This window comes from Xiphophorus couchianus, chromosome 7 (assembly GCF_001444195.1).
Source record: "Xiphophorus couchianus chromosome 7, X_couchianus-1.0, whole genome shotgun sequence".
Classification (NCBI taxonomy): domain Eukaryota; kingdom Metazoa; phylum Chordata; class Actinopteri; order Cyprinodontiformes; family Poeciliidae; genus Xiphophorus; species Xiphophorus couchianus.
In genome coordinates, this window is record NC_040234.1 from 3,938,313 (window position 1) to 3,957,056 (window position 18,744).

Consider the following 18,744-nt stretch of genomic DNA (forward strand, 5'->3'; position numbering starts at 1 on the left):
GGTGAATTACAATAGTTGACAGTGATGTGGTCAGGGAGCTTCCCAAATGCATAGCTGAGCGTCTTTCTTCTTTTCTTTTAAGCACGCTGTGAATGAAGGAGGAATTTCCCCCAATGCCACCCCACCACCCTCCTTCCCCCCTGCCAGACTTCATTCCTTCTCCTCCTGTCAAGTTCGCTTTCTCTTTGCAAACCGTCTCTGCCCCCGCGGAGCTCTGCAGCACAGCAACAGCACGCCGAATGAGCCGTGTCGTCATCGTCCGTCTTTGAAATCTGATCGCATCATATGACAGAGCATCCTTCAGGATTAGACCAGATGTTTTGCTCAACTTCAAAATTTAGTGGTAATTAAATGAGGAGGGTTTCATCAATCTGTAATGAACCTTCCTCTGTTCTCACTGTGAAATCCATTAAAAAAGCAATTAGGATTAAATTATGAGCCCAAATATTCCCCAAAGGCAAATTACAGAAGGTCCTGCTATTAGCTTAGGAACAAAAACGGTTTGAAAATCAGTTCTTTGGATGACTGGAAGCTACTGCGAAGATCTGGACATGGAAGAGATACATTTTTTTTAGCCTGACACTAGATTTGAATTGTTTTAGAACCTGTAAAAAAAACATCATTTAAATATTAAGCCCTAAAACTAAACATTAGCATAGATTCGCAATCAAACTCATTGACATGTTCACAAGATTCAACAAAAATAGTGAAAGGTTACATTTAATTATACTGCCTATCGGCATCTTCCAAGAGAATTGATCATGTATTCATTTAACATTCAAGAAATTCTACACAGACAGCACTTCACATCGGGGAAGCAAGAAAAGACATTATTCAAAAGGCTAAGTTTGATGGAGGAAACCGAAAGGTTTCACTGTGTATCATCAGCAAAGAGGTGGTGACTTGCTGTATGTTGTGTTGTCTAATGACAGCAGTGAGGTATATGAATCAAACTGAAGAGGATCAAGCGTTGAGCCTTGTGGAACGCCATTGTCACAGTTGATTTGATCAGATTCAAAATGAGCAAATGACGCTTCAAAAAGCTCTAAAAGTGAAATAGAGGTGAAATAGTTCAAAGCAATAACTTTTAAACCCTAACAGTTTAAGATGATAAATGTCATATGTATTTATATATAAATATGTATGTATGCATACAGACTTGTACCGGTATAGAATCTCCTCCTATGTTGGCTGCTTTTTGCAAATAGCGCTCTATAGAGCCACCTGAAGATGAAGGTCTAAACAGTTTGTGTCCAGGATTGTGAAGTCTTCCTAGATGTTACTTAACCATTTCTTTATCCTACGTTTTACCCATTGGAGAGCTCAAAATATCCAAGGCATTATGAGTAAAATCTATTATTATTAGATCTGTTCAAGTCGAGGATGAAGGGAGGGTCAGTCCTGATTGTTCTATGCAGTCTGGCCTGTCTCGTTCTGTGGATGAGCCAAACCACACAGTCATTTTAGGATGGAAACCGGCCAATACTGAGTCACAGCCCAGTACTTTATTCAACTTAATAAAAGCAATGCCATGTATATACTTGAAAAACTTTGAAGTGCAGTTAAATAACGCTCCACATTTCATCAGCATCAATACATTACGTTTACTCACCGGTGACATTCTCGGTTACTGCGGTCTGCACTTCCTGTTTATTTTGTCCTATCTTGAGTTTCTCCAGGTCAGTTTCAATCTGCTGCTACAATTCAGCTCAAAACGTGAACAAAATGTCATGCGGCATGTCATCTAAAGTAGGAATATGTCCTCATCTTTTCTGACCTGTCACTTATAGCTACAGCTTCCATGAACACCTCTTGCTCCTGCTGACGATGTTTTCATGCAGAGCAGTTTATTAGCAACTGGCAACGAGTATCAGAGACTTAGAGTACAATGAGATCCTGGCAGTCTGAGAGGCAGCTACTCAGAGATCCAAGCAGGGGAATGACGGCGCTGCGCAGCTGCAAGGAGTCGATCACTACGGGGTGAGCCAGACCCACTCCCTCAGCAGCTAGTAGTAAACAGCTTACAGCCATGGCTAACCCTGGGTGCCAAGGTAGAAAAGCCTTTCTCCTATAGTCCAAAAGACTTTATTTTCTCCAAAACGCAGCCACAGTATGTCCAAAAGAAAAACATAAGTGCAATCATTTGCATATCGAGAGTCTACAGAGGCTTATAATCTCCCCACTCAGCTCCTGGATTAATGTTGAAACAAATTTTCTCACTGCATCTTTGATTCATTTTGTCCAGCTGTAGACTGTTAGACTGTCCAATCAGAGTCAGGTATTGTGTAGTTGGTGCTGTTAATCAGTTTTCAGTTAATTAAATCCAAGCCTATGGAACACAAAATGTCACTAAAATCAATCTGTCCTTCTAAAATCTTTCAGAAAATCGTAAAAGTGCATCGAATTGTATCGTTTGCCAAATATTGTGATACATATTGTATTGTGTTCAGAATATCACATATCGTATTGTGATATTATTGTATCGCTTCACCCCTAGTAACATACTAGAATACATGTCCGATTCCTGCTAACTAGTCTAAGTTTTATTCAAAAACTCGTTTTCCGAACTCAGCCATTGTGACTAACATGTGCAACGAAAGTTTGAAGCACAAACACGGATCCAGCCCTCTCCTCTCAGCATGCAATGTGTTGACGTGATTTGTGACTGCTTCCTGTTGTCTCCCTGCGGCTGCTCAACACAAGGCTCAACATGGAGGCGTGCCGCACGGAATCTGCTCTTCCTGCCTCGTCCTTGTTCCACTTTACTGCCGCTCTGGTCAGGATTGCTTCACTGTAAAAACCGATATGCAGGAAACTCAAACATGTCTCTGGAGTGGAGAGGATCTGAGAATATCCTCGCACACACACGCACACCCACACACACGTGTGTGCTAACGTGGGCGACGGTGCTCAATGCAAGTCTGATGGAGTCATGGCTAATATATGAAGTCTAAACAGATATGTGAAAACAAGAAGGGGGAAAGTTTCTGTTTGCTGGCAGCGTGCCGTCCTTCTCTCCTGACAACAAGTCTTGAACCTGGAAGGACACGGAAACACATGCATCACAGAGCACCTGCGTTCAGATGTTGTTTTTTCCCCCCCAAACTGATCCTCCAAAGCAGCAGGTTTTCGTTTTCCAGTTCACAGGAAATATGTTTTTAATTCCGTGATTTAGTCCAATTTCTTTCGGTTTACATGTGCAATTAACAAATATTTGAGCTTGCAGGGAACTTTGGAGTCGCACCAGACCAGGCACAGTAAACAGCAGCAAGTCTAAATCTACTGTTACATTCTTTCCTATACCTTGCTAGAAAACTGGAAAGTACTGGCTAATAACACCAGGAAATGAAGTAGATTTTGAGAATTACTAAGTGACGTCATATTTTTGTGGTATGTGTGTTTTCCATTCTAAACGGTGCATGTTTATAGGAATCAAGGGTGTGGAATTCATGGTGTTTCTCTGCATCACAGCGGGGAGAATAACTTTTGCCATGTCAGCTGCATTCCCATTAACTATAGAATTGGGCTAATTGAAATTACAAAAATAAATTAAGTTCACGCAGTTCATAAAAAGTTGAACGTGTTGAATCCATAACACTACTATAAAGACACTGACAATTTCCCCAAAGCAGTGCAGTCTAAAGAGCCTGAATAGGACGCTGACGTCTCCTCTTATGGCTGATAGATGATGAGCGCTAGCACCATGACCGAATTATGAATTTTACTGCACATTGCCGTGATTTCTAATGATTTATCGCGTGAACAAGCTTATTCACGTGTAATTTCAATTTTGCGCTTCTTACTTAATGGAAACAACGCAATTGCGAAATTCTGTTTTTGTCAGTATTAGCAGAATATTGTAACAGTCATTTTACTGCTTTGTTCCTAGAGTTGAGTGTGTATCACCACAAGGGGGCGCCAATTTCACTTTCTTTTAATCCTGTGCAGAGTAAGAACTAGTCTTTTCCATGTTGTTTTAGAGAGGAGAAATATCGGTGATGCTGAGGTACAGAGCGGTTCAACTTTTGTTACTTTTCTCATGGATGAGAAGATAATATAAGTTCAGTACCGTGGAGATCCGGCTTTACATGGACAAAGTGAAATAAGGTGAAAGTGTGGATAACCGCGAGTTCTGCTGATTCGGGTTACAGTGGCTAACCACCGCTGCTAACTCCTCCTCCAACCTCTCACCGCACCGTCACAATGTCGACAAAACTTTGCGCAAATTAGTAATGAAAACGTCGCCACCGTCACAACTCGGGCGCCTGTTGAGTGGTTTTCCGTGGAGGCCGCTCTCCTCCGTAGCGGCTCTTCTACAGAGAAGAAGGCGGCTTCAGTTGACTGTTTCTGGCTGCTGTTCCTCATCCCAGCGATTCCTCTGCGCCTGTGGGCAGCGAGGGAGGATGCTGAACGAAGTCGGCCACTGACGAGGGCATTGGGTACACGCGGGGAAACCCTGAGTGGCTCTCGCGATGTTTTGCCTCCAAAATCTCTTTCTCATATTCGTCTCTTGTTTTATCTTTGAACCACCACCCCAGGGGCGCTGCTGTCCTTTAGCCTGCGGCCCTCTCTGGATGCCTTTAAACGAGTGTTTAAACCATTAAGTCTGTCTCCTCGCCATCTGAGAAGCGCCGTTTCTGTTCGGTACCTGCGCTTGACATTATCCGTGTATTCTGAGTGTTTTGCGCTGCCTCGTGTTTCCTCCTGAACTCTTATTGCCAGACCTGGTACACTCATCAAATGCGAGTTGTCTTTGGCAGACGTCGCTTTACCTGGTCAAGAACACAGAAAGTTATTCTACACCAGCTGTAAATTACAGCTGTGGGACCATTTTTGTCAGATGTTTGGCTCCCAGCGGAGACTATTTTCGAGGCAAGGGCGCATTTTTTTTAATTATTTTTTTTTCTGTTACACACCGGTCCAAATAAATCTCCGAAATTATAGCCCACATCCATATTTTCATGTAGCTTAAAATGAAGCTGAAAATCTATCTTCGAAATGAAGACTGAGAGTCTGTCAGTCAGTCTACATCTCAGTCACTGGGAGAAAAAGAGCTTGGTAGCAGACTCTTCAGCACTGATGGAAACTGACAGAGAAATATATTTACAACCTCAAATCAGACAATGTTCAGACGGCATGAAAATGAGTAATTTGGAAAAATTCTTCATGTATTGACTTTGACTCTAATTTCATTGCAGAGATTATGGAAATACGGCCTTTCTTTGGGGTTTCTTGTCATCTTCAATTTATTTGTACCGTCTTGAGTAATTTGGGGGCTGTAATTAAATATGAAATATATCGATATTGTTTTTTAAAAGTTCATTGTGATTCCTTCAGTGTTCGTTTAAAGACGTCAGTCGAGGTCAGGTCGTCAACAAACAGATGAGCAAACTATTTTTCTTGAAAAAAAAAGGTCAAGGGAAGGATGTTCTTTCTACGTATTGTTTAACAGGAGTCCAAAAAGTCTGAAGCTGTGTGCTCCAAACCTCTGAATAAAATGATCATCCAGTCTTATGTCTGCAATATTTACTAAAGACTAAAGACCGTGGTATGGAGTGGCTGAAATACCCTCTGTAAACTCAGTTACAGCTAATACAAAGGGTTCAGATTTTAGAACAAGGGTCATATAAAGGAAAAATTAAAGATTAGGATAAGAAAAGTGGAGTGTATAAGCGTTATTTTCCCTTTGCTGTGGCACACTGTGCTAAATCAATAATACCTATGTTTCATTTTGTTACCAAAATGTTCTACTGCTGCAGTGTGGCTATGAATGGCAAGTAAAAGAGTCGTCTTTCCGCGTGAAATTTATGGACGTGAACAATAACATGCAGCTGTTAGGGATGAAACTTTAACATTACCGTTACATAACATCTGTGATCAATATGCTGCTGTAATAAGTATTTGTTGCCAGTGTCAGATTGTCAAAGGTTAATGCAATGCAGCAATCGGTGAGACGGAGATGATACAGGAAACTTGAGTTCGTGAGAACCAAGTACAATCAATCAGATGAAGAGTCTACAAATCGGTGAGTGGTTTTCACAAATAAAATAAACATTCAATAAATCTAAAACTGTGATTTATTGAATCACTGAACACGACTAAATTCAACATTTCCAGCACACAAAAAAATTTATTTAAGAGCGAAAAAAAAAAAAGAATTTTTATATCTACCTTACAAAGCATTCACATTCGAGAGAATAATCACTTATGCTTTGTTTACTAGTTGATAGCAACTGAATGAAGTTTTGAATGACAGAAAATACTTTGGTGAGAAAGATTTTTGCATTTTGAAATTGTGAATTCTTACTGCTGGTCATCTTAGCTTCTGTTTATTTCAGTTGTCTCCTTACATTAGAGATATATATTTGTTGTTTTTTTTAATTCTCTATTTGAGCAAGTAGAAAAGGGCTAATGTTCCACAGGCATGCCTGAACACTTTAAAATGTTTACCTCAGGTGTGATTGAGCTGTGGGCTGACCCTGCCCTGCTAATCCCGCTCTGATGAGAAGATGACCCACGTCATGTCAGACTCATTCCCAACTCATCTGCTCCTGGTGACGGCAGGATCAGGCCGCCTGCAGCCAAGGTGGGGCTGCGCCCAGGCTCGGACATCCCTCACGAAAGCCACCGACTCAGCCGCTGATGTAACACGGCTGCAATTTGACCATCGGGCCCAAACCATCGGAGCCTCTGGGTATGGCGCGAAACGCTAGGCGACGTATCACTAGAAGGGATTTGAACAATTCAGGAAGCAGGGGAGTTTATTATAATCCGTGAAAAAGCAAGCAACCTTTCCACAGCTGTCACAGAACACTAACTTTACGTCTTTTTTTATTGCTGTCCAATTACCGGCTACCGCTATAGTATCTGAAAGTGTTTTTACAAGTTGTCAGAAAGCTGCTTTCCTAGCGGTTCGTCATCTCAGAGGGTCCCGAGCATTTTGCTCGATATATCCTCTGGCTTTTCCGCCGCTCTCTACCTCTCACCCCACCCTCCTCCCGTCTTCGCAGATGGGATTCACATTTGGCTTCTTTGGACATTTTCTTAATGCGATATTATGATACAGCATCTGAAGCCATTTACTCCCTGTCACCACCTCTAGTGTGGACCCAAGCTGAGTAAGCTGAGCAGGAGCTGTCAGATTTTGTCCAGGTGAGTTATGGCCATTTAATATGACACTGCCCGCTGTGGTGATCATTTACAATGCCTGAAAGTCTACTCAAAACACAAACTGAGCTTACGTGGGTCTCTTTGTCTCTTTCTCCAGGAGCCTGTTGGTGGTGTATAAGTTTTCACTCCCTCCTGCTGCTGGCCGTAAATCGCCTCTGTTGAAGGTGTGTGTGTGTGTGCTAAAAAGAACAGAAGGTGAAAAATTTGAGGGTCAACCGAGGTCCTTCAGGTAATTGCACTTCTTAAACTTTTGACCCACTAAGCCCTACTTAGTGTGGAGCAGCTTGCTCCCCTTATTTCCCCCCGAGAGTTTTGACTCCACATACCAGGACGTTGTGTGTGTCTACATGTGGGCGTTGTGCTTGATCCAATGACTGTTAGCGTGTGCTGTAACCTCACACATCCAGTGTTATTCTTTTCCACCTCCCTGTTTGGTCAAGTGATGTAAAACACTAGACTGGTAAAAGCCAGGGCCTAGTTCTACGCTTCGTACGAAGGGTCTGGGCTCTTGGCTATTGAGAAACTATGGCTTGCTGAAGGATTGAAAGTTTTATTTATTTATTTTATGTATGCAATGCGCCTGTTTGACGCTATGAAGCTTACCAGAAAGTTCTTCCACTGTAAACAACCGTCCTCCACTACGAAGAGAGAAGATCCGAGCTGAAAGAGGCGGCTGTTGATGTTAATTTGATATTTGGAGGTGTGGCCAACATGGACTCAACGGCTTCCTTCACTTCTTCCGCTGTCATTGCTAAAATTGGCTAGGTACCAAGAGCTAGCCTACAATTATAAAACAGTGCAGAAAACTGATATCATCGCCTACAACCTCTCTTTCTGTTCGCTGATTGGCCTGGTTGAAATTCTATTTGAGGAATCCAAGTGAATTTGAGAAAGCCCAGACGGAGAAGTGAGGAGAGATTAGAATAGTGCAGAATTGCGTAGGAAGGCAATGGCCAGGCTAGTAAAATGCACAAGTTTGACTTTTTTGGTCACTAACCATCTCTTCTCATCACTCTGGCACTAATTAGAGAGAAGATACACAGTGTGCAAGGAAATCAAAACTTGAATATGCTTTTAAATCTTACCTAACCATTATTTATTATAAAAAAATACAAAATCAATCTCCCGTATAATACTCTACTGCATAGCAAAATTAAAGCTGCCGTAGCTTTCCAAAAATATGTTGTTTACATATTTTATAAAACTGTCACCATGGAAGATCTTAGCGCTGTCAACCATTCTATGTATGTGTTGCTCAATGTGCTAAAGGTGTTGAAACAAACTCACCATTCCAGAAAAATCAGTGGCCATGCTAACGTGCTTTAGCATTCAGGACAGTCTCTATTGTGGTAAATCAGCTGTAGCATAGCAGAGAGCAAGGGGCAGGGTGTGAGCAGTGAGTTGATGTGGATGATTAACAGCGCTAAGACCATCCTCCTGGCTCCTGATTGGATGTTTCTGGTGTATTTCTGCAGATGACTGTAAAACCTCAGCGAGAAGGCAGAGGAGCCTGTTTATATGTCTCATACTATACTGTCACAACATGGTGACAGTTTTAAAAAATGTGTTAAAAGTTATAAAAGTTACATACTCCAGCTTTAAAGTCAGCTTACCATTTCATTACACATATAGACATTTTTTCCCACAAATACCATAAAACCCCTTTAATTTTTAGTCCTAGTCATCCTCTGGCGACAGGCCCAGTCCACGCCTGGTCTTATGTATCCCACACTTAAGGTTTTTGGCCGACTCGGACTCTTCCAGCAGTGCGGAGTCTTCCTGATGAGAAAGGACTTGTCAGGCTTGATCTTTATGCCGTTGGTGAAAATGGTCCCTAAACTGCGGGACGACTGATGAAATGCAGTGTAGCGCGATGATTTGGCAGCAGCCAAGCATACAGTCTCACAGAGGGTATGACTTTCAGAGTTTTATTAGCTTTCCATTGATCGTAGTCAGTCTATTTTACATTGCGGGCTGTTTTTATATTGAGTTTTGTAAGAGTGATTGATGTAGACGTTACCATTTAGATCCGACTGGAGGCCCCGTTGCGATTGTTGCCATGTTCTCCTAACATGCAGCCACCCGACTGTCATGTAATCGGACGGTTTACGAGGGAGGATAAGTGAAATGTCCTCTGGGTGGATCTGTTACTTGTACAGCTAACTTGGCTGTTTGTCTGACTGATGCTTAGTGTTTAGTCCTAATATTAAACTTCTGCCTTCTGGTACCTCTGTGTGGTGCACGAAGGTATCATAAGATTTGCATTTTTTGTTACAACAATAAATTCCAAATAATGATGTTTGCATCCACCTAAAACTGTCTATATTGTCAGGATTATTACTGTAATTTTAGAAATTTTCTCCACTTTTTCTTTTCTTTTTTTTTTTTGCATGGTCGTTCTCATTGCCAAATACACGTGATTTGTATTTGAGCTCCTGTGTGAACCACAAACAACCACATGCGCAGCAGAGGACGTAGTAACGTCACACATAGCGACATGAATGGTAAGAGTGGAGCGCATCTTTTGATTTTAAGGTTGCTGTGCAGCACATTAACAACTTAATCCTCACCACCGTTCACCGTAGTTGTTTTTCTTCTCGCTTCGCGTTTCAGGACGCAGAATAGTGACTTTGGTGGGGTGTCAATGACGTTATATCGGATGAATGCGACCTGGCCGTACAGACTCGGGTCACATTTGAAAAGATCAGATAGGTACCAGATTTAGGTCAAAATTGGATCTGTGTTGTTCAGACTGTCATGAAAAAAATCAGATACAGGGAACATAAAGGCAAAAAAAAAAGTCAGATTTGGGTCACTTCAGGCTACAGCGTGAACGTAGCCTATCACTTCTATGTCGTGCAGTCACAACGATGCAGTTACCAAAAAGAGTAGCAATAAATAGTTCTTCTTTTCACTCTTATAGTTATCACAATACAAGGTCTTCCCCAGAAAACCTGCTAAGAAATACTAGGGCAGTTTTTGTGTGGAAAAAAATGTTAAAAGTTACAAAAATTTGGAAGTGCACGAGCAGGCATCGTAATTTGGAAATAATAGCGTTTGAAGCCAATGGGGAGATGCAGGGACGGCACAATTGGCATGTCAACTATAAACCTAGCTTAATCTGTCTTTACTGTCACTGTTACTGGTGTAAAAAAATCCATATTTAAAATAAACGATTGACTTTTAACCTGTTGGGAAGGGGCAGGTAAAGCGTGGTGGCCCACCAGGGTTATAATATACTGGGGAAAATCCTGCAATAATACCACAAAATATCGTGATAAAACTTAAGTTCATATCATTCATTCCTATTAAAAGATTACGTCAAGTGAAGATTCTCCACTTTGTCTGTTGAGGAAAGGGACTGCGGAGGCTGTATAAACTGGAAGGCCACACGGGCTTTCAAATAAACTGAATTCGCTTACAGTTTTATAACCCCTACCTCATAAAACTGGCTTCAGCTTTTGGTCAATCCTCCTTCCCCCCCACTCCCTCCCAATAGGGGCGAGTGGGGCCGTCCAGGCCTGGAATTCCCATTTGCTGCTGTGGAGCGTGTCGGTGTGTCAGCTGTTGTGTTTGTGAGGTGGACAGCCGGGGGGTTTGGGGATTGGGGGGCGTTAGGATAGAGGAAAAGAAAGGGCGTATAATATATGATTGCTGTGTCACGATCCACATGTGACGGGCGTCCTCACGGCCAGAGCATCCAGCCTCGCTGCCTCCCTCTCTCCCTCCCTCCGCCGATCTCCCCGTCAGAGATGAAACGGGGGAGCGTGTGACTGTGGGACAGAGGAGAGGCGGAGGAAGGAGGTGAGAGGGAGACAGAGGGAGGAGAGAGTAACACTCAGACAATCCCCTGCGTGTTAGAGAGAGGTAGAAACAAGAGGAGCTGGCCGGGAAACAATAGTAGAACAAATCCAGTCTTGCTTGCAAGATCTCTGCCTCTCAGCTGACTGCAACTGAAGGTAAGACCACCGGGACCTGATCATCTCATTTACAGCTCGTCCTCTAGAGACTCATATCATCTCTTAGATGTCTGCATGGCTGCAAATGCAACAGTTTGAAGGACGACTCTGCTTACTTTCCCCTCTCTCATTCCAAAGCTCAGGTGCACATTTGTCTTTAGTTTACGGCATTTTCTGCTCTGCATGGATCTATAATCTGATTGATGTGCTTAAGCAGGAAACATGTTTGCATTGGCACTGATGGATTTGCTAATCAAGTACTGACAGGCAAGCTAGAAGGGCAGGCGAGCTCATGTGGAGTGTGTGTGTGCGTGTGTGTGTGTCGGCGTGCGCACCCCCACACGCATCTGGACGTACACGTTGTGTGTACGTCTATGTGTTTTACAGATCTGTTATGTCCTTGACTGTGATTGACTTGGCCTGTTGTTTTGGACCTGGAGGCTGCTGACTTATGGCAGTATGAGACGCTGACAGACGTAGCAGACTCTGCGGTAGGTAGGCAGGAGGAGAGGGCTACCACTTCCACTTGACCGCGTCGGAAAGGGAGAAGGTGTTTGGATGAAAAATGAAGTGACCGTAAAAGATCGGCGAATCACGAAAGACAACTCAGGCAAAGGGAATGGGGGGGGGGAAGGAAAGGTTGGCAAAGTCGGAGAAGGACGCAATAAATAGGAGAAACAGAATGAAACCGAGATGTGTGAGAGAGGTTAGAGAGAATGACGGCCAGACGGACCCAAGAGGCGAGCCAAAGAGATAGAGTGATGCAAGCATCCCTTTCCAACTTCCGGTGACACCAGATGAGAAACAGTTTTACGGAGTCTGAAAAAAAGGATTTTAGAATCCTGGCCTTCGACTTCCAATCGCTTTAAAACCGTTTGGAGATGGGAAACGTGACCGAAGCGAGTAGGAGGTGTGTTTGAGACGGAGCGGCCAGGTGCGGAGAGACGGTAACTATCCGGCAAGAAGAGCAGCGCAGTTTTAGTTTTTATCTCTGAGTTCTCGTGTTTCATACTCTCGCAGATGCACGGAAACACAGACACACACACACACTCTCTCTCTCTCCTCTCCCTGAGGCCCGCTGTGCGTCTATTTATTTAGACAACGGTGAAGATTCAATATTCTTTTCACAACAGCCCACCACTGTGGAAATGTGCTTCTGACAAATGGTTGTTGTGCATGAACCTCTAAAGGTACCCCAGTGCCACCATGGCTGATCTACCGCATCTGGAGAACCCGGGTCCGATCCGGTAAAACTTAAAGACCCAGCTCCACTTTGCATTCGCTTCACCTCAGGCTTGTAACCAAGAGAGGTTTGATCTGGTTCAAGCACTGCAGTCACTTTTTTTCTTCTATCTGAAGAGCAGTTACATGTTCAGGTAGAGCATGAGATTCTCACAACTTCCAGTAAATATTTAACAATCTTTTATTGTGCTAGCACAATAAATTATATTTATAGATAAAATAGATTTATTTGATTTTATCTAACAGAAAATGTCTTCTACTGTTGATAAATACACTTAAAAAGCTACTCAAGGCATAAGTAATGATAATGACTGAAACCAGAAGAAAGTTTGACTTTCTTTTGTTTTAAAAAAGTGGAAAGTGGTGGAACATATAAGAAAAGACTGAAAAAGTAGCATGTTTTGAAATGAACATGCTACTAACACTAACACTAACACGGTTAGTGTTAGTCAGACTATCTGCTCTGGTAGCCAGTAAGTGGTGGGCTAGCATGCTGCTCCTAGCTTACTCACCACAATTTTCAACGCAGTTTTACGTTAAGTTTTACGTTAAAACTTAACGTAAAACCTGTTAAGGTAAAACCTGTTAAGTTTTACGTTAACAAGCGAGATCTTTGGAACTAATTTAGTTTCCATTCCTTGACTTACCAAACAGCCAATGTTGTCTTTCATTTAAGGAAGGTAAATTAGCAAATGTTTCTGTGCGGAAACATTTGAGGGAAGTTCTAATAGCTGTTCTGCTGCTGGAGAAAAATGCGGTCAGTACAATGGACCCCTGCCTTTTCACAATTTCAGTTTTTGTGGATTCACCTATTCACCTATTGCTCAAATATAAGACAGAAAGTGCATTTTGGGAAGCTGAAATGACATGGCGCAATGGTTTCATTTATTTTTCTTGGCAGTGATTGGCTGAAACACATGAGAGAGATAAGGAAGACTGTTCATTTTAGCTTCTGCGGTACTGCTAAGAACGTTTCCACTGTGACATTAATACATATATTAGGGTATACTTAGCACTTAAACTATTAAAATAGGCAGTTATAAGGATTCTTATAACTCAAGTATTTGTGGATTTTAGGTATTTGCGGGTGGCTTTACAGAGAGAACGCCACCGTACAACTTTCTCTCTGGTATCTAAATATAAGTTGGATACCTTCATAGAACATTCAAAACAGCCATGTGTCAAAAGAGAAACCTTTATTTAAAAACCCTTAAAAAACAACCTACTGACCTAAGAAATGACTTCATCAAAAAGGAATATTCCCCCTATGCTGTCAGTCATTCTTTATCTACCGTCACTGAACCGTCATGAGGTCACATTTAATAATAGCTTTGCTGACTTTGAGACTGTTAATAATAAATCGCCAACTATGTCTAAATTAAATATTCAAGATGTCTGTTTTATTTACGTCTACAAATGACAACATAGTTCGATATTTAAAATGGAGTGAAAAATATATGTTTTAAATTGTACTTTGAATGCATGAAAGTAGTATTCAAACCCACACTACAAAAACACAAAATCTTACCAAGTGTTTTGGGTCTAGTTTCTAGTGATAATATCTCAGTACACTTGAAATAAAACTAAATTAACTTATGAGTAAATTTTCAGAAAGATGTAGGAGCTTGTTTTAAGTCAGCAATTCCTTAATATTTAACACAAATATTAATAAAAAAAAAGTCTGAGTTCCACTGGGAGATAATTTCACTTATAACGAGACATTTTCCAATTGTTTTTAGAGAAATAAACCACCTCTCCCCCCATATTGATGAGTTGAGTTTTTGTTCTAGAAAATATAAGGTTGAGTTAAAAACTTTTCATCTCTCCTCAGGCCTAAAGCTTCACCTTTGCTTGCAGAAACAAGTGAGGGAAGGTTTCCCAATACGCTGCGTAATGTCGTACAAGCTGATCAATTTGGCATCTCAATAAAACGACTTTAACAATCTCCCATGAGCAATGTTTTAAACACACCTTTATACCGTAAACCAACCCTTACCGTGTGGTGCGTACGGTAAACCATTAGGACAACGCGTTTACAGCAAAGCATCTGCACCACAAGCGGTCCCCCCCTGCCCCCCATTCTCCTGCCGCCGCTTCAGCGGCGTCTCTGGGGAGAGACAGAAATCTGCAAATGCTCATGCAAACGTGTCCTCTGTGTCACCAAAGTTTCTGAGAAGCCTTAAGTGCAAAGCTAACACAAGCTGAGCCCTGGCTCACACGGCTGCCTGTCATTGGTTGTAGCGCGCGCTCAAATCCACACTGTTTGTCTTATCTTTACAGAAGGGGATATATTTAGTGAGGAGCTTAGCTTTTAGGAGGTTGGCGCGTGGAGAGGGTGAGGGTGTGTGTGTATGTGTGAGAGAGAGGAAGTATAGAAGCGTGTGTGTGTGTGTTGGCGTCAGTAGACAGTGGAAGAGCTTGGCACGCCGCATGCCAAACGGTGTGTGTGTTTTTGTGCATACACTGTGTGTGTTTGGAGGACAGGTCTCTACACCCTCCATCCTCACGCTCCCCCCGCCTCAACCCGCTGCACTGCAGTCAGGAATCTGCCCTTTAGTTTATTAAAAGCTGGTGAAACAATGGAGGGGGTGAGGCTGGGGATGAGGGCAGGTGGGGAGGTGAGCAGAAAATCATGACGTAAACTCTGGGCGCTCCAGCCAATGGGAGACGAGCGATGTGGCAGAGATGAAAGGGAGACATGGAGGGGCTCCGGAACGTAGCACTCTCCCTAATCTACCTGCAACTTCACTCTGACTTCATCTTCTTCTTCATCTTCCAGTGCCCTTTCACACACCTGTTTTCTCAGCCTGATTGCAGGGGCTCCATAACTGAGCCCCTCCAACCCCACCCCTGCCACAGACAGGCCTGTCCCTGGGCACCAGCCACAGCTGCCGGCTGACCTAACGAGATGAAGGCGCGGATCCGTCGGAAGGGCTAGCTCCTCCACCAGGTCACTGGCATCTGAGTGGAGTTCGCTGCACAATAGTACGCTACCCTTCCCATAAGCCAGGTGGGCAGAGGATATTTATACTAGCATCCCACCGGGAAAAACAACACATTTCACTGGAATGTAGAAACTTTACACAACATATGGCTTGCACGGTTAGGAGGCGTGATGGTACTCTTGACTGATCTACTGTTTGAGTCTTCATTAACGTAAAGACATCAGAACAGTGATGAATATTCACAGTGAACATGATAATCAGATGAAATCATTAACTCCTCCTACTTGTTGTCTGCTGGCTGAACCGTCTCAGCATCTTGTTCTGGCTGGTGGTTGGGAGGAGGGAAGAGTTTCCTGATGCAGATGACTTGAGAATGTAGGAAACACTCTGGACTCGCCAGTTAACCTAACAAGGCTTCAGTGGCCTGGTAAAAACCAGCCTGTTCTTCTATGGTTTGCTATTGACAAGCTATTGCTTCCTGGTGCCGTGGATTCTGTTTAATTTGACATTTTACCCAGTCATTAACTTTTGGCGGCGACATATGTAGCGCAAATTTGACGCTATGAAGCCAACCAGAAATTGTCTGCGTTGTAAACAGACATCCTCCACTGAGAAGAGAGAAGTGCTGAGTCGAACCATGTGGCTTTTGATGTTAATTCAATGTTTGGAAGTGTGGCCAACACAGACTGAACACCTTTCTTCACTTCCTCCGCTGCCATTGCTAAAACTATAGCCAGACCATAATTCTAAAACGGTGCAGAAAATCATCGTCATTGTTCACAGCTTCTCTTTCTGTTCCCTGATTGGCCCAACTGATTGGCCTGATTGAGTCAGTGCTCTGGGTCTGGCTTATACCAGACCTAGAGCTACTGCTGCTCCAAATCGTGCTAGTTGAGATGGCTCAGGTAAAAGGTTAGAATGGACGCCTACTTGGTGATGTGTTCCAGGAGGAGACCCAGAGGAAGACCCAGGACATGCTGGAAGGACTATGTTTCTGGGAACACCTGGGGATTTCCCTAAAAGAGCTGCCCCAAGTAGCAGGAGAGAAGAAAATCTGGGTCTCTCTGCTTAGGCTGCTGCCTCCATGACCCGACCTCAGATTAAACAGAAGATAACAGATGGATGGATAATTGGAAACTCATGGAACATAACACTCAGTTGGTGATGCAGAGTTATTGATGGGGATGCACTCGGGACTGTAATAGCTCATTTTTCCTCAAAGAGGAGCTATTATGCAAAATTTACTTTCTGCACATTTTTGTATTTCCATTCAGGTCTCTCCTGCAGTCCAAATGCAATAAAACCCCCAAGCATCCAGTCGTTCTCTGGCAGTAAGTTAAAGTGGCAGTTTTATATGTTTTCCAACCACATAGTGCCATTTTATAGCACAATCGAGTAACTATGTTACCTTTGGTTGTTATAAAAATGCTATATATATCAAATATGACTTAAAATAAAGTGTACTTCTTAATTTAACGTCTTGAAATGGGGCCTCTGTCTCTTTAAAAATTCCTGCTCTTTCTGAAACTCTGCCTTCAGGAAGTCATTACAACATGGCTCCTCTATAAGCCTTTTAACAACGTTTTCACTAGCGTTGCTCTGAGAAGTAGCTCGTATACACTGCAGATGTGTAGTTCCACCAGCTAATTGCTACTGGCTAGTCTGAAGGAGCTGATTGGAGGGATTGTGGGGAAGGGGAGCTCTGTGACGTAGCAACTGAGAAGTTTAGAAACTGCAGCTCAGAGGAGGAGCTTCGCCTTCAAAGGCGGAGCTAGGTTCACCCAGGTGTTCTGCACTGCACGAGTGGTTGCCACGGGAAATTAAAGGATTTCTCAAACGCACTGAACAGGGCTGGTGTGAACGCAGCCTTAGTTTTTTCTAGAGAATTGAAAAATATTTTAAGAAATATTTCCCAAAATTACTAAATCGTTTTTTTTTATGATTTCTATAAAAGTAACTATCAATTTATTTCCGTCTCTCGGTTATTGACAAAGTAACTAACTACGTTAAACTTCTCGGTGCTTTCTTTCTCGTCTTACTGCTAAACCAGGGGTCGGCTACCCAACATGTTGAAAGAGCCATTTTGGATCAAAAAAACAAAAAACAAATCTCTCTGGAGCCGCATAAAAATTAAAAGTCTTATATAAGGTTTATAATGAAGACAAAACAAGCTTTAAGTGTTTATATTAGCTATATTAGCCGCTAAACAGTGGAAACGTATTCTGATTTCTTCCAGAAGTAAGATTAGTGACATAACTCGACAATTATTACAATACCTAAGAACAAACTGTTAAATCCACACAGATACAGGGGCAGACAGACACATTCATCCACCAGTGTACCGTGGGTGAGAGTGGGAGTTCTTTTTCCCACCGTCGCTTCGAAGGACAGCACATCAACCTTCCTCAGAAATTAAGCTGGGACTCAACTTCTCATAACTCTCCAAATCCAAAAGGCTTTCCCAGCAGGAGGACCTTATGTAAGGACGGGCCTCGTTATGCTTATGCAGTACTGGTTCTTTTATGTGAGCTGAGCCTTTCATAAATCATCTGCCCCTCAGCAAGGCCCCTGAAGTCGAACCTACATAACAGAGATGGAAGTTGCTTAACGAGATTTGATCCACGCAAGATGATATTACTTTTAATGAGCAGTTAATGCAGACCCAGATATTGGTCTAAAGTTTCATAAACTGGATGCAGTTGAATCATTTAGTGTGCCTCTGGTCTGGTCCCACAGCCTCTGCGCTTAATTAGCTCTGGGGTAGCGCGAACGCCATATTGGTCGATTAAAGCTGAGATGTCTTTGGATTTTAGGGCTGTTGCGCCAAATTGTTGAAGTTATTGCTTTGAAGGTCGAGATTTGTGGTAAAGGAGAGATTGGACTGATAGTCATCGAAGTCACAACACAAGTAAGATGGAGATCCACGGCAGGATCCACACTTTCCAATGCAGCTCTGTTAAGTTTGGACTTTTTACATATGTCGTATATGAATAACAATAGTACAGTTACTCTTACAAGTCTTCTGGTGTATGTTTGTATCAGGTTTGCTCACCTGGAGACAAACATGCTAGCTTATTGTTCTTAGCTAAACACCTGGAATTTGGTCAGATTGATGAGAGAAGTGTTTGGACCTTTCCCCAGATTTTATCCGGAAGCTTTGACTGTTTAATTTCATTTATTTGGTAGGATCAATCCACATTAACTAACATTTTTTGCAGAATTAGCCAAAGGGCTATTTTCCATCTGTTGTCCTTGATAATTTGTCTAGCTAAAAACAAAGGTTATACCAACAAGGTTAAAAGGACTTAGATACTGTCAAGCTTTCATCTCACAGAGCCCTCCTCCCTCACTCAGCTCCTTCAGACTAGCCAGCAGCAATTAGCAAACACCTGGTTGTAGCTGTGCATGTGCCGAGCTCATTAGAGGAA

At 42.6% G+C, this 18,744-nt stretch overlaps 1 protein-coding gene across 1 annotated transcript in view; it reads left to right on the forward strand.

Moving 5' to 3' along the window:
• The first annotated feature begins 10,805 nt into the window (after positions 1-10,805).
• ndp (norrin cystine knot growth factor NDP) overlaps positions 10,806-18,744 on the forward strand; it is a 47,929-nt gene continuing 39,990 nt past the window's right edge. Inside the window, exon 1 of the mRNA XM_028023938.1 lies at positions 10,806-11,129. The gene's annotated coding sequence lies outside the window, so the exon portion shown is untranslated. The remainder of the gene's footprint in view (positions 11,130-18,744) is intronic.